Raw genomic sequence first — 12,136 nt, 5'->3', positions numbered from 1 at the left:
GTGTGCCTGTTGAGAGAGAGAGAGAGAGAGAGAGAGAGAGAGAGAGAGTGTGTGTGTGTGTGTGTTAGTGAAGATGTGACTGATGCTATTGAAAAAATCAATTAATTTCAAAGCGAAACATCCTCAATTGTTCGACTAGCATTTGTTCGTGAGAACTTGCACAGGTGAGTTTTTGTACAAAAAGCATTTGTCCAGTGAAAGTGTGAACATTTCTTTGGTAAGCATCTGTTTTCTGAACAGTGACCCAGATAAGTAATAATGTGTCCACATATATTTATATGGTGGACCATTTATATTGGGAAAATTTATTTGGGTCCGCTTTTCTTTAGTGAACCTTTACCCGAGCATTTCTCCAACGGGAATTTATCCTGGTGAGAATTTTGTGAGCAAACAGTTATCCTTATGGGCACGTTCCTCATGAACATTGATTCGATAAACATCTAATGACCATTTTTCTCGGCAGATATCTGTTTTTTTGCATTTATCAAGTATGCATTTGTCAGTCCTATCAACATTTGTCTTCCCCGTGTGAGTAATTCCAGTGAAAAAAAAAGTCAAACCGAACAATGAATAATTGAGCTCAGATTTGTCCATTCAGCACTTATCTGGCTGAACTTTCACAATGCAGATAAGAGTTTTGTCCAGTGAGAATTTGTCCATGGAGCCTTCCCCCCCTTCTTTTCTTTCTTTTTGTGAAGTGAGCATTTTGACTGCGCAAGCAATCGCCCAAGCAAAATATGTCTGGTACAACAATAACTGTCCAGATCCTCCTAAACTACACGGTCATTGATATACCATTATCAGCACGCAACATAAATCCCTCTGACAGACCTGACACACACGCGGGGATCAGTGTTTAAGATCGTGGCAACAAGCCTGGCAAAATTAACGAGCTGATAGTGTAGTCTCTCTTTTTCAAGGCCCAGACGTACACCGTACACTACCTAACCCCAATGCAAACATCGATCACTAAGCCTAGCTCACACTGGCCGGTTCGCCGCAGGAAATGCTCCATATACTCTGTGGTCTCCATGGGACGGACGTAGCCTACGTACCCGACATTGATCGTGTAGATTTCTGAGCATGGCCTGTGAAGCCTAGGTACCTGACTTCCTTGCATGTGGTGGCCCGGGAGCTGCTATGTCAGCTTGGAATGAATGAAGTGAATGGTGGGCGTTTGTTTAGATGGAGTCTGGCTTTGAACAGTGGCGGGTTGACAGGGAATTCAGAGAGGCATACTGTGGACACTGAAGTCTGTACTGGCGGAGCACCGTTTTGTCCAGCGAGTATTTATCCAGTGCGCATGGTGAGTAATAATAAAATTCATTCTTTTTGATGAGTGATAAAAATTCGTTTTATATCAAGAGAGAAAAAGCCTGTTCAGAACAGCAGGAGTGAATAAGTCACTTATTGTGAAATGTATGGGCAGAGCATCATTTTGTTTAGGAAGCGTTTACCCAGCTGAGTAAAAGAAATCCATTCTATTTGATGAGTAATAAAAATTCACTCTTTGATGAGTAATAAAGATTCATATCATATAAAGAGAGAAAGAGTTCATAACGGCAGGAATGGGTTATTCACAACAGGGAAATTTTTGGACTGACAAAAATAATTATCATAAAAAAATAATCAAAATAAAACAACAAGGAAAAATCGTTGACGAGATTCTAGATGAACTGAATTTCAAATGAACTGATAAACTGGACTGTGTATGCATAAAACTGAACACACCAGAATTTCCATGGAAAAAAAGGAAGAGAGAGAGAGACAGACAGACAGAGAAAATAATGATCACGATCAATTAAGAGAGAGAGAGAGAGAGAGAGAGAGAGAGAGAGAGATGAAGATCTATACGGATATATATATATATATATATAAGGATCTTCATGAAGAGATAGGGAGAGACACACAGAGAGAAAAAGAAAGAGAGAGAGAGGGGGGGGAAGAAGGGGATCTCCATGAAAGGAAAGTCAGAGACAGAGACAAACCGAGAAACAGACTGACAGACTGACACAGAAGCGTGATGGAAGAGTTGTGAAGTAGTTAACCTGAACTCCACCATCACGTTCTTAATAATCATAATTATATTGGGCGTTATTTAGATCTGCCCCCACCCCCACCCCCACCCCCCACAAAAAACGGAGTACGACTGACAACATGGCAGGGAAAAAACGATTACACACTTGAAAGCCCAGTGGTGCTCACGAGTGAACGTGGGAGTCATAGCCCATGAACGAAGAAGAAGAAGAAGAATATCCATAAATGTGACTCGCTTGACTGAGGAAAGAGCTGCATAGTTAGACTTAAAAAATAAATAAATAAATAAATAAATAAAAAGCTTAAAAAATCATTTGAACAATTTCTTTTTCAAAAGACTGTGAAGACATCCGTCACATGTCTTGTGTTTCGCGGTATTGTCATAAGATATATCATGTCATTGCGCATACTATAGTATTGTCTCAAGTGTTGCATGTTTTCATGACACTTTTCTTTCCTCCTTTCCGGTCCGTTTGCAAGGAGGCTAACCCTGAAGAACGACCACAAAAGAAAGATGTTGATGAATGAAGGCAGGATTTGTGGAAAGGATGGATTCAGTATCAGTATCAGTCAGTAGCTCAAGGAGGCGTCACTGCGTTCGGACAAATCCATATACGCTACACCACATCTGTCAAGCAGATGCCCGACCAGCAGCGTAACTCAACGCGCTTAGTCAGGCCTTGAGAAAAAAAAAGAATAATAAATAAATAAATAAAATAAAATAAATAAATAAAAATGATAGATAAATACATAAAAAAAATAATAATAATAATAATAATAATAATAATAATAATATTTCTAAGGCGCAAAAGCTTGATGAAGTCAACTCTAAGCGAGAAACAAACAAACAAACAAAAAAACCAACAACAACAACAACAAAGAAAAAAAAAGACAACAATGATGGATGAGAGAAGAGAATTAAAAAAAAAAAAAAATCAAAGAAGAAGAAGAAGATCCGGAAGTGAAATACATGCACGACACATTCTTTTCACGAGCGCGATTTGCACGCTAGTATGTAGCCTACGACATCTGATGCACAGAAGCGCGCATGGGCACTGCCTGCACGCGCATCATTGCAGGTCTGTGTGCGTAGGTCTGTAAGTGCGCACATGCGAACTTTGACTCTTTTTTTTTTTAAAGTTACAAACATCCATCGCATGCCACTGTGTCAGTGTCACCAGTGTGTGTGTGTGTGTGTGTGTGTGTGTGTGTGTGTGTGTGTGTGTGTCTGTGTGTGTGTCTGTGTGTGTCAATGTGTATGTGTCTCTGTGTGTTTGTGTGTCTGTGCGTGTGTGTGTGTATATATATATATATGTGTGTGTGTGTATGTGTGTATGTGTGTCTGTGTGTGTCTGTGTCTGTATGTGTCTGTATGTCTGTGTGCGTGTGTGTGTGTGTGTCTGTGTGTCAGTGTTTGTGTCTGTGTGTGTGCCTGTGGTGTGTGTGTGTGTGTGTGTGTGTGTGTGTGTGGTGTGGTTAGTGGAAGGAATGGGGAGACAGGTTTAAGGGATGCGTGGATATGTATGTGTGTGCAATGTGTGTGTGTGTGTGTGTGTGTGTGTGTGTGTGTGTATGTGCGTGTGTGTGTGCAATGTGTGTGTGTGTGTGTGTGTGTGTGTGTGTGTGAATATGTCTATGTGTGTGTGTGTGTTTAAACGCCACCATATATATTACACCTGTAGTGCCTTATCAGAAGCCTGTTTTCACAACAACCCACTCCCGGGATAGCCAACCGCACGTTGGTTCCACCCACTCCCTGCCCCGCACCACAGGAAAACAGCTCTAGTCGATCCAGAGATCCAGAGATCAGCTAATCAATAACACCAACACGGAGAACACAGCGACAGCACGTGGCCACAAAAAGAGCCGGGCGGATTTTGAGCGGGTGTGTGAGAGATAAGAGTTATCAGCTGCTGGTGTTGCTCAGTAGTCGCTAAGGACGGAAAGGCTGAGAGCGTTGACCGTTAGGGAGACTTGTTTTAAATGTTTGTATATGTAGGTAGTCTCTCTCTCTCTCTCTCTCTCTCTCTGTATATATATTTATATATATATATATATAATGTATATATATATATATATATATATATATATATATATATATACATATGTGTGTGTGTGTGTGTGTGTGTGTGTTTAAAGAGGTGCCCATTTCAAAGGGAAATGTGGGCGTATAGATTAGCCTATTTCTTTTCGTGTCTGTGTGTGTGTGTGTGTGAGTGTGAAATTTACCAACTCATAAAATCTCGAAATTGGACTGACGTATTAAAGTCATACGTTCGACGTGACGTCACAGCATGGTGACGACATGCTGTCAGTGTACAATACATTCGAAAATGGATCTGATTGCACGAAGCCGTCACAGCACCGGCCCTTGCTGTCTTTTGTAGCACTGTATAATTGTGCAGTTTGCGACTGCTTAGATATTGGCGCGACTATACCCCATTCTCATTGTTTTTAACATGCATCAAAACTTGGACGCAATTTTAACTTGAGCGAAATCCTGCGAAGGATATGGTGACAAAACTGAAAACATAATAATCAGTAATAATAATGGACAATTATATACCCCATTCTCATTGTTTTTAACTCACTCAGTACGGCCGGTCTTCTCTTCTCCTCTACACAGACTCCTCGGATGTCCAGTGGGTGTCTGAATGACCCAACCTTTAGCTTCCGTCGTCAGAATTGTGGTATTCTTTGTCAACATTCACCTCTTCAATGTAAGAGCCTTCCGCTTGCAATATTTTGATGATGGTAATTAGGGTGAAACGCTGTTAACGTCGTCTCTTTCGCCGTTCGTATGGAGAGAGTTAACATGCATCAAAACTTGGACGCAATTTTAACTTGAGCGAAATCCTATGGTGACAAAACTGAAAACATAATAATCGGTAATAATAATGGACAATTATATAGCGCGTTTCTCCAGACTGATTACTGCTCAAAACGCTTTACATTTCGTCCCTCACTCCCCGCCTCCCCGTCAATACTTCCCTCCACCTACACCTGCCCCCGCACCCCCCCACCACCCCCCCCCACACACACACACACACACGGAAGCACGTGCCAGAAAACACTGAGAAAAAAGAAGAAAAAAGAAGTAACATCTGAAGTAGGCATTACAGCCTACAAAAAGGAAGTTATACAACAATATATTGCAGTCACATGTGTGTGTGTGTGTGTGTGTGTGTGTGTGTGTGTGTGTGTGTGTGACATTATATCTTATTTGTTTATTCATCCATTAAGACATCTTGCTATTGCACATGTTCTTCAAGCTCTATGCACTGTACTGACATTTTAGCAATCATTTGACTTAATGTTAACTGAGCAATACAAAGAAAAATCAAATTTGAAAAAAAGCAAAAAAACCACCACCACCGCCCAAAAAAAACAAAAAAACAAAAAAAAAAAACAACAAAAACCCGATGATATGAATTTTCAAAAGTAACATATTTAAAAAATCAATTTTCACTGATAAACACACACAAGCACGCATACACAAACACAAGCACGGCACACACACACGCACGCACGCACGCACGCACGCACACACACACACAAATACACACACACACAGCGTTTAATATCGATTCCCTATAGTTCCTGAATTATTAAAGTTTAAATGGAATCGATTGTTAAATGGAACGAGAGAGAGAGGGAGGGAGAGAGAGTTCTAAGTATTGGGATTCTCTTAACCGTGGCTTTGAACAAACGCAGGGATCGATATTTAGGATTCAGAGACAGGACGACAGTTTCCAGAACCCGACAATACACAGGCTTCCTGCACGTCCAGCCTAGCACTAGGTGGATTGGTTTCTTCTTCTACTGCAAACATTTGCCACTCCAGTTACAGACAAACAGATACAGAGAAGCAGACAGACAGACAGAGACAGGGGGAATATACAGAGACAGACAAGACATAACAGAGACGTTAACAGACAGACTGGCAGATTTACAGAGACAGACAAGACATAACAGAGACGTTAACAGACAGACTGGCAGATTTACAGAGACGGACAAGACATAACAGAGACGTTAACAGACAGACTGGCAGATTTACAGAGACAGACAAGACATAACAGAGACGTTAACAGACTGTCTGACAGATTTACAGAGACAGACAAGACATAACAGAGACGTTAACAGACAGTCTGGCAGATTTACAGAGACAGACAAGACATAACAGAGACGTTAACAGACAGTCTGGCAGATTTACAGAGACAGACAAGACATAACAGAGACGTTAACAGACTGTCTGACAGATTTACAGAGACGGACAAGACATAACAGAGACGTTAACAGACTGTCTGACAGATTTACAGAGACGGACAAGACATAACAGAGACGTTAACAGACAGACTGGCAGATTTACAGAGACAGACAAGACATAACAGAGACGTTAACAGACAGTCTGGCAGATTTACAGAGACAGACAAGACATAACAGAGACGTTAACAGACAGTCTGGCAGATTTACAGAGACAGACAAGACATAACAGAGACGTTAACAGACTGTCTGACAGATTTACAGAGACGGACAAGACATAACAGAGACGTTAACAGACAGACTGGCAGATTTACAGAGACAGACAAGACATAACAGAGACGTTAACAGACTGTCTGACAGATTTACAGAGACGGACAAGACATAACAGAGACGTTAACAGACAGACTGGCAGATTTACAGAGACAGACAAGACATAACAGAGACGTTAACAGACTGTCTGACAGATTTACAGAGACGGACAAGACATAACAGAGACGTTAACAGACAGACTGGCAGATTTACAGAGACAGACAAGACATAACAGAGACGTTAACAGACTGTCTGACAGATTTACAGAGACGGACAAGACATAACAGAGACGTTAACAGACAGACTGGCAGATTTTCGTCTACCCATAATCTTCATGAAACTAGTATACATAGTACAACTAGAAGGTGAAATTCAAAGATTTAAAAGATTTTAATCCTTTTATCCCTGTGGGGGATTAATGGTGGTGGATACAGTAACAAGTTTGATACTTTGAATGACAGCAACCTTAAATCCGTGGACTGACGTCACTTGAAACAAACATAAAAAGCCCCACACTAAAAGAAGCATGTTTACACCGATCCATCTTTGGCATGTAAAAACAAGAACCCGTTGATCAACCTAAGGCCATTTGTTGGTGGTTTTCTATTTGTTTGTTTGTTTTTACAATAACTTGTTCCCAAAGTGTACAGTATGAAAACATAATGAATTGTAAGAAATACCATCTGAATAACAGAGATGCATACAAGTGACTCAAGGACAAGTTTTAGGCCCACATCCTTTCTACGTGCTATGTTGCTATGAATATACTATATATAATAATAATAATAAAAAAAGAAGATAATCAAAAAATGTAATAAGCTGAATCTTCTTCCCAACACGAAATAAACAATCGCACAACTGAACATTGATGAATATGATCCACAGTTTTTACGGTTGCCACTAATGTTGTTGTTGTTGACATTCTGCAGCAAAATGAAATTTACCTCCAACAGTCCTAAAGTTACAGCCAGACAAAAGTTTTTGAGTGGGTTTCCTACATAATGTCTGAGTGATTTGTGTGAGCTGCAAAAAAACACCAAAAAAAACACCAACAACAAAAACAGCTGAAGCGATAGTGTGTGTGTGTGTTGTAGACTATCCTCTTCACACAAAACTGGAAGGTTACACGCAGTTTGCAACCATTCAAAAAAAAAAAAAAAGGTCTACCCACCCACACGTGTATTCATTTAGCCCTCTTTCGATCTGAGCAATATTGACATAACATTAACACGATCGAGTTCGCTCAGCAAGAGCGAGTCACATAATAGTCCTCCCACACATGGGTGTTGTCGAAAGGTTCCCATTCATTTGGCTGTCCCCTCATTCCCCGACGTCGCCCCACCCACCCCAACCCCCAACCACCCTTATTCTCCTAAGCCCACCCCACTGTGATCCAAACCTGTTGGTCCCCCCAGGTGGGTGAATCAGTAACTTATCAGGCATGTTCTGATCATGATAGAGTATAGATATGGGCAAGGCAAGATGTTTATTTCACGTACCCCCGTGCAAACTGGGGCATTGAAACATGACACACGTGCATTCTTTACACACATCATAAAAAACAAAAAGCGTAGTGTCAAAAACTAAACAAACAAAAAAGAGCACTCGATCAAACAGCAAATAATATATCAACAAGTCATTTCCCCCTTAGCAAAAGGACAAAATTTTCCCCCTATCAACAGATAAAGTTCTATCGCCGGAAAATAAATACGTATAGGAGAGAGAAATGAATTAAGTTTAACTTTTTTTTCCCTCCCGAAAACATCAAATGGAATGTGATGGTGTTTGGGTGGGTTCTATGATCTATATTTTTGTCTGATGCTGTCAAAAAGGGGCACAAAAACAATTAGTGAAGCTCATACAGACTGGTCTTTGTACTTGCACTCCGACTGATCGTCTTTTTTTTAGGGTCGGTTTGTATTATTTCGTCTTTGATCACATTTAAAAGTCATTACGGTTTATTTGTTATCTGTTTTACTTGTCATCTATTTTATTTTTTATCTAGACTCATCAGTTTGTGTGGGGGTGGGGATAAACATCCATTAAAACTAAAACCATGATGAAAAAAAATGTTCAACAGTTAAACATGCCTGTTCCAAACATCGGACTAGCTGTGTAACATTATCACATATGATACACGTGGACTATAATTATCATAGATTTCTTTTATCATGATGGGTCCTGTAGCCTATGCTGTGTTTGGAAATAATGGGCATAGCAGTGATATTGAGCTAAAATGCTTCTCTATTCTCCTGCCTTCCCCTCATTTATTCTAAAAAAATAAGTTCAATGGGTACATCTGAAAATGATGTTGACACCGAGACCTTAAGTCAAAGGCGACACCGGTTTCAGTTGAAGCATGTCGTAACTTTTGGTATGTCGTTTCGTCACAGAATCGTATCACTGGAAGCGCAGCGTGTGTTTTTATAGGGCCTACGTGTAAAATGATTTGTTGTTCCGATTAGCATTTTAATGTGTCAAAGCAGGCCGTAACTCGATCGCTGTATTGTGTAGTTTTGTATTAGGTATACAATATAATGCAGGGCCTTCCTGACTGTGCAGGATCGTATCAAGTTGATTTTTTGGTGGTGGTGGTGGTGATGATGATGATGATTTCGTTGTTGTTTTGTTTTGTGTCTGAATTGCATGTTTCCTATGACATGTCTCTTAATCGTGCAAGGTATTACCTGCCATGTCATTCTGAACTGTACCAACGACTGTCGGACTGAATGAGTATGACTGCACTGACCTGTACTGGACTATATTTTGTGCTGTATTAGGTTGCCCTGTGATTTATTGGTGTGTACTGTACTGTACTGGTTTGTACGGGTACTGCATTGTGTTTTGTGCTATACTGTACTGCACTGTGCTGTTCTGCACTGCACAAAACTGTAATGCACTGTATTATGCTGCACACTTCTACACTATGCGGTGATATGTTTTACTGTACTACACTGACACTGACACTGACACAGACACAGACACTGACAAGCAGACACGCACCCACGCACCCCCTCGCCTACCCCCCTCCCTCCCCTCCCCACACACACCCATAAGCAACATACTCCCCGTACCCACCACCAACTACATACATTTATACCCAACAGCAGCCGCCACAACAGCAGACACACATATACAAACACACACCACATTACACACACACACACACACACACACACACCACATCACACACACACACACACACACACACACACACACACACACACACACACACACACACACATGACACACACACACACACCACACACACACACACACACACACACACACACACAGAGAGAGAGAGAGAGAGAGATCTGACACTATATAACTCTTGATACATTCACACGACATTTTTTTTCTTCCACTTCTTCGATTTTTTTTTTTTTTTTTTTTTTTTTTAAGTTTCCGTGACGCTCAAAAAATTATGATGCACCTCTTTCCTTTTGAAACAACACACGCATACACATGACAGCGACAAGTGGTGCTGAATATATTTTTTTTTTTTAAAATGGAGAAAAAAAAAAAAAAAAAAAAAAGAAATGAAAAAAAAAAGACCAGCCCGACGGGTTAGAAAAGCTGCCAGCCAGTCGCTCCCACGAGACGACTGCTGATTAATTTTGAAGCGTTGCGCTCTCAGGTTAGGGAGGTGCAGGAAAGTCGGGGTTTTGCCTCAGTGATCCAAGGAATTCGGCGGGATAGAACGATTGGGAAGGTGAGAGCTCTCTGTGTGTGTGTGTGTGTGTGTGTGTGTGTGTGGAAAAGTGTGATGAATTAGAGTGTATTGGAGAGAATTCATTAATTGTTGTTGTTTTCGTGTGTGTGTGCGTGCCATTCGTTTTTTGTTCGTAGTTAGTAGTCAGATTCTTTGTATCGTCTGTCAATCAGTTTTCTCTTTGTATTTTTTTTTTCTTTCTGTCCTTGTCTCTGGCTCTGTCTTTGTCTGTCTGTCTTTTTTTCTGTCTCTAACTATCTATTTACCTATCTATCTATCTATCTATCTATATGTCTCTGTCTCGTTTAATTGTCAAACTTCGTCGTTCCCTGTCCCGCACTCTCTTCCCTCTGTCTCTGTTTCTGTCTCTGCTTCCGAGGCTTTTACCTCTCTCTCTCTCTCTCTCTCTCTCTCTCTCTCTCTCTCTCTCTCTCTGTTTTACTTACACATTTCTCTTTCTTGTTTCTGTACCCCTGCCATGCGCGTTTCTGCTGTGTATGTTGTCTTGTCAGTGTAACTGCTTATGTGGTGAACCGCTCACATGAATTATATAACAAGCTGTGGCGTATATTCCGATTTTGAATGTTCGAGATAAAACGGATCATTCAGCTTTCTTTTTTTGGTCCATTTGTGAATGCATGCGTGTGTCCGTGTAGTGTGTATGTTTGTGTGTGTGTGTGTGTGTGTGTGTGTGTGTGTGTGTGTGCGCGCGCCGAAATGGGAAAGGGCTTTTTGTGTTGTTCCATTTAAGCCCTGCCAATAGCTTTGCACTCTTTGACATACAGGCACACGTATATGTGCAAATGCCTTTTTTTCTGTCGCTCGTATCATCGGTTAAAGAAAAAACAAAGCAAAAAACAAATTAAAAAGGACACACACACACACACACACACACACACACACACACACACACACACACACACACAACAACAACAACAACAACACAACCACACACACACACACACACACACACACACAGATATAGATTTTTTTTCTCACAATGCCAATCTCAACAGTTAACCAAAAATGGTAGTGTTGGACACACAGCACACAGCGAGGATTAGCCTCTGGTACGTGTGTCATTCACTCCTTGGTTATATAATCAGCTCTTCTTTTCAATCACTCACGCGCAAACACACTGACACATCAGTGCAGGTGTAGCCAGCATGGCCTAGTGGCTAGAGAGCCTGATTAGGAAGCCTCGTGTATCAACGGGTTTGAGTCCTCACGACATACAGACCCGGGGACTTTTTTTTTTTTTTTTACTCCTCGGCCTCCACCTCCCGGCGCTAGACCTTGAATGGTAGTGTTGGTGCTCAGTAGTCTTTCGGGTCATTGGGACGTTAAACCAATTAAGGTCCCGCCCGTGTGCAGCATGGACTGTATAGCGAAGGTAAAAGAACTCAGGAGGACACCAACAAACTATAGTTTTGTCCCTGGCACAACTTTGTTCATTGAAAAATCAAATGTGATAGTAATAATGATAATGATGATAATAGTGATAATAGTAATAATAATAATAGCAACAACAATAACAACAACAACAACAATAATAATGATAATAATAATATTTTTAAAAAATGATAATGATAATAAATACAGGCTTATATAGCGCAGTCCCCCAATCTCAGATGAGGTCTCACTGACCCGCGGCGCTTTACGATAGAATCTACAAGTTTAAGACAAAAACGACGGTAAAGTATCATGTATAAAGTCAACACAGTAAACCACTCAATCACGCTAGCAGACACAAAAAGCAAGAGCGGCGCTGTACTGTACGTGGCGAGGGGGCTGCCCAGTTTGTCACAGGCC

At 40.9% G+C, this 12,136-nt stretch overlaps 1 protein-coding gene across 2 annotated transcripts in view; it reads left to right on the top strand.

Moving 5' to 3' along the window:
- The first annotated feature begins 1,014 nt into the window (after nucleotides 1-1,014).
- The window catches only part of LOC143286159 (uncharacterized), a 55,370-nt gene continuing 44,248 nt past the window's right edge, over nucleotides 1,015-12,136 (top strand). Inside the window, exons 1-2 of one of the 2 annotated variants that reach the window (XM_076593768.1) lie at nucleotides 1,015-1,306; nucleotides 10,250-10,324. The gene's annotated coding sequence lies outside the window, so the exon portion shown is untranslated. The remainder of the gene's footprint in view (nucleotides 1,307-10,249; nucleotides 10,325-12,136) is intronic. The other variant, XM_076593777.1, reaches the window with a different exon arrangement.

This window comes from Babylonia areolata, chromosome 1 (genome assembly GCF_041734735.1).
Source record: "Babylonia areolata isolate BAREFJ2019XMU chromosome 1, ASM4173473v1, whole genome shotgun sequence".
NCBI lineage: Eukaryota > Metazoa > Mollusca > Gastropoda > Neogastropoda > Buccinidae > Babylonia > Babylonia areolata.
This window is presented reverse-complemented; position numbering and strand designations above follow the sequence as displayed.